We start from the raw sequence: 4,369 nt of genomic DNA, 5'->3' as shown, positions 1-4,369 counted from the left end.
AAAGGAGCACTTAGAGAACTTGGACATAGTCCACAGACATTTCTCCAGGACAGGCTAGCACCTTAGAAGGGAAATATGTGTTTTTCAGGTGCCTCAAATTGGACTGCAGAGTTGGCAAGACTGGGTTACACCCATTGAAAGACATAGTGAGAACGGTTAAAGGTGCCCTGGCTCCCAAGTCTGTACTGGAGCTTAGGTCTGTCCTTGGATTGATGAATTATGCTGGAAACTTTCATATGTAACCTGTCCTCCATCCTGGCACTCTTACACCTGCTATTGAAAAAGGGTCAGCCTTGAAAATGATTTCATACCCTAGACGTAGCTTTTAGGGAAGTGAAGAAGCAGCTATCATTGTCTATTTGGCACACTATGATCCCAAGCAAGACTTGGTGTTGACATGAAATGCCTCTCCACATGGTATTGGGGTAGCATTGGATCACAGATGACCCAATAGAGAGGAACGCTCAATAGTGTATGCTTCCCAGACTGGCTGATGCAAAGAGCAAATACACCCAGATAGAGAAGGAAGGTTTAACCGTCATCTTTGTTGTGAAATCATTCCACCAAGATCTTTATGGAAATCGTAACAGACAATAAACTCCTGCTAGAACTACTCTAAGAGAACAAAGCCGTGTCACCAATAACTTCAGGTGAAATTCAGTGGTGGGCTCTTATTCTCAGTGCATACAATTACAAGATGGAACATCTTCCAGGAGGCCAAGAAGCAAATGTGGATGCCTTGAGCCACCTCCCAATGGTAAATACACCACCGATGGTGCTTCCACTGAATAAGTCCATTCTGGTTTCAAACTTCCGGGACACCCTTCCAATCACTGCTGACAATATCAGCCTGAAGATGCAAGAACATCCAGTCCTGGCAAAATTAGAACAGCTGGTGGTGTTGGGGAAAACAAAAAGTGCCAGAATTGAAACCTTTCTGGACCTGGTGAGACCAGATCACCATAGAGGATGGCATTTTATTATGGGGAGCAAGAGTGATTATCCCAAGAAAATGTCATCACCAGACACTGGCTGAACTCCACCAGGATCATCCAGGGATTTCCAAAATGAAGACGTTGCCAAGAAGTTACGTATGGTGCCCAGGATTGGATGCCGACATATCTGCAATGGTGGAGCAGTGCTGAGTGCCAACAAGGGCAAACATAACAGCCAGCAGCTCCCCACATTTAAGGTAATGGCCAGGTAAACCCTGGACTCACTTACACGTAGACTGTGCCAGCTTTTACATGGGCTCAACATTTTTAGTCATTGTAGATGCCCACTCAAAATGGTTTGCTGGGCACAGAGTCCATTCGTCAAACACAGGGATGATGATAGAAAAGGTTCAGGCATAGGTCAGTTAGCTCAGGTGGTTAGATCATGGTGTTACTAATGCCATGGTTGTGGGTTCAATCCCCACACTGACCAAGCATAGCACTGAGGTGGGCAAGTGAGTGATGCTTGCAGTGTCAAATTTGGTCATTGTTGGGGTGGCTCAGTGGTTAGCACTGCTGCCTCACAGTACCAGGGACCCAGGTTTGATTCCAACCTTGGGTGACTGTCTGTGTGGAGTTTGCATATTCTCCCCATGTCTATCTGTGTTTCTTCCCACAGTCCAAAGATGTGCAGGTCAGGTGCATTAGTCAGAGGGAAATGGATCTGGGTGGGTTACTCTTTGCAGGGTCGGTGTGGGCTTGTTGGGCTGAAGGGCCTGTTTCCACACTGTAGGGAATCTAATCTAATCTCTTGCAGTACATGAGCTCCTTGATGTTTTGGTCACGTTCTTTGGGTCATTATTTACCATCAGAGGATTTGAATAATTCCTAAACTTGAATGACATTTGGAGGATAAGAACAGTGATATACCATTCATCATCAAATGGCACAGTAGAAAGAACAATCCAAACTTTGAAGGCAAGTTTAAAGAAACAGTCTACAGCTTCACTTGTTCCCAAACTGTCCTGGTTCCTATTCGAATATTGGACCACCTCTCATGCACCTACAGGGATAGCTCCACTGGTTTGCGATGGGGAGAAGACTCTGCAGCAGGTTAAATCTGATATTCCTGGACCTTGGGAGGGAGGGTGAAACACATGGACACAAGACTGCTCCAAACAAGAGACAGTTTAATTCAGGGTATGAAGTTTGGTGCTGAAACTGTGGAAACGGACCTGTGTGGGAAAGAGGCATAGTCGATTCGTGGTCAGGACCCATGATGTATAAAGTTTGGGTCAGTGAGGCAGTCCTGAACAAGTATAACATGGATCACATGAAAGCTGAAAACTCTCAAAGGGGGAAGGAGCAAAACATACCCTGGCCCTCAGAATAGCTGCAAAGGTTGTTGGAACCCCTGGGTCCTCCCCCTTCAGTTCTCATTGAAGAAACCTGGGAATCTGAGATGGACGCAGTGGATGTCGCAATCTCAATACCTATACTGACGGAAGACAGTGACTTTCTTCTGAGACATTCCAGGTGCAAGAGGCAGGCCTCCTAATGGTCCATTACGTGCCACTTGTATCCGAGGCTGACGGAGTAACTGGACCTTGTGCTAAAACTCCCCAGAAAAGGCTACAAGGCAAAAAGCATGGGTCTACGTCTCTGGACAGAGAGGGAGAGGAATGCAGTGATTGTAACAAGGTCAGCCAGGTGGACCTCATAAAATATGAGCTCCCTTATTGGGGCTGTTAATCTGGTCGCATTAGGGAGCCCTGGCTGACAGAAATAAACAGGCGTGTCCGAGTCAAGGAGTCGCAAAATCATACAGTCATTCAGCAGGGAAATAGGCTGTTCAGTCCAACCAGTCCATGTTGAACCTTATGCCAACCTAAACTAGTCCCACCTGCCTGCTCCTTGCTCATATTCCTCCAAACCTTTCCTGATAATGTACTTACCCACATGTCTTTTAAACATTGTAATTGTACCCACATAAGGATGAGTTTCTTCAATGACTGTGACATTTAGTACTCACACCAAGATCCTTGTGTATGAGGCAATCATCCTTATGATTCTTCTATAAGGTTCTGAAATCTAGAAAACATATAGGCACATCCCAAAGCTTGTGAAAGGTACTATCAACTCTCTTTGAGACAGATTTTCCATGCCAGCTGGGAAGACAGGCATACTAATATCAGGATCCTTGAGCAGTCATTAGCAAACTCTGTCAGGCCAGCCACATGCTTGGCATGCCTGAGTTCCAATGCCAATGCGAGTCATCTTCATTCAGCTCAAAGAGGCACCTGAAAGAGAAGGGGACAAAGGAAGCATTTCAAAAGCTCTCTCAAGGCATATCTTAAAAAATGCAACATAGATGTGAACACATGGGAGACTCTCGTTCAGAAGAAACCCCTGCATGAGGAGACATGATCTTTTGAAAGCACCCATTAGCAACAAAACGTACATGAAATACACAGGTGAAAGGAATGCCAGTGATTTTAAAGCCAAAGAGCAATTCCACCTCCCAGAGACAACTGTCAAATGTGTGGTCGGACATGGGGCTCTAGGATTAGGCGCATCGGCCATGCAAGGGCCACAGAACTCATGATTTAGTTGGACAATTTCCCAGGTAGACAATCATGCTTGTTTCTGAGTGAGTGTCAACAACAACTCTTAAACTATTGAAAGTTAAAAATCACACAACACCAGGTTATAGTCTAACAGGTTTAATAGGAAGCACTTGCTTTCGGAGCGCTGCTCCTTCATCAAGCACCTGCCGGTCCAACACCGGCATCTCCAAATCATGAGTTATTGAACACACTATACCCAGGTAACTAAATGTTTAATACTTTTTCAGCTGTTTATCTAAGGGGAATCACAATTACATCGAATGACCACCATTTGTGCTTTCTGTTAGGATGGGGTTACTGCACAACCCCACCCTTTCCCCAAGCCAGAGGAGTTGGAGACTGTGTTCTGGCTACATCATTAAATCTGCAATTCCCACAAGCCATCGGGAGCAGGAAAGCGCTCTATCTGACAAGAGGGAAAGTGGCGCAGGAGAGGGCATGCGTGAGAGTGTAGGGGCGAGTGCCATCTGGCGGATGGCTGCGCATGTGCCAGTCCGGATTTGCGGGAGGGCAGTGTTTGTGACTGGAAAGGTTGCGTTCTGATTGGCTGACCTGTGTGGAGTCGGTTTTTCCATTCGCCATGACCCCACGTCATACGAAACGACGACCAATTGGAAGAACAGGACTCACAGAGGCGCTCAAGTCCCACAGCCAATCAGCGCGGCCAGACAGAACATCCGTATTGAGCTGAAAACTGTGTTGCTGGAAAAGCGCAGCAGGTCAGGCAGGATCCAAGGAGCAGGAGAATCGACGTTTCGGGCATAAGCCCTTCTTCAGGAATGAGGAAGGTGTGCCAAGCAGGCTAAG

General features: G+C 46.4%; 1 non-coding gene across 1 annotated transcript; it reads left to right on the top strand.

The window, feature by feature from the left end:
• Nucleotides 1-1,354: 1,354 nt before the first annotated feature.
• On the top strand, nucleotides 1,355-1,428 carry trnas-acu. Its single transcript has one exon. It is a non-coding gene; the product is annotated as a tRNA-Ser (tRNA).
• Nucleotides 1,429-4,369: the final 2,941 nt, after the last annotated feature.

Source organism: Chiloscyllium plagiosum, chromosome 7, assembly GCF_004010195.1.
Source record: "Chiloscyllium plagiosum isolate BGI_BamShark_2017 chromosome 7, ASM401019v2, whole genome shotgun sequence".
Classification (NCBI taxonomy): Eukaryota; Metazoa; Chordata; class Chondrichthyes; order Orectolobiformes; family Hemiscylliidae; genus Chiloscyllium; species Chiloscyllium plagiosum.
Note: the sequence above shows the minus strand (reverse complement) of the source record. Positions and strands in the feature narration are given on the sequence as shown.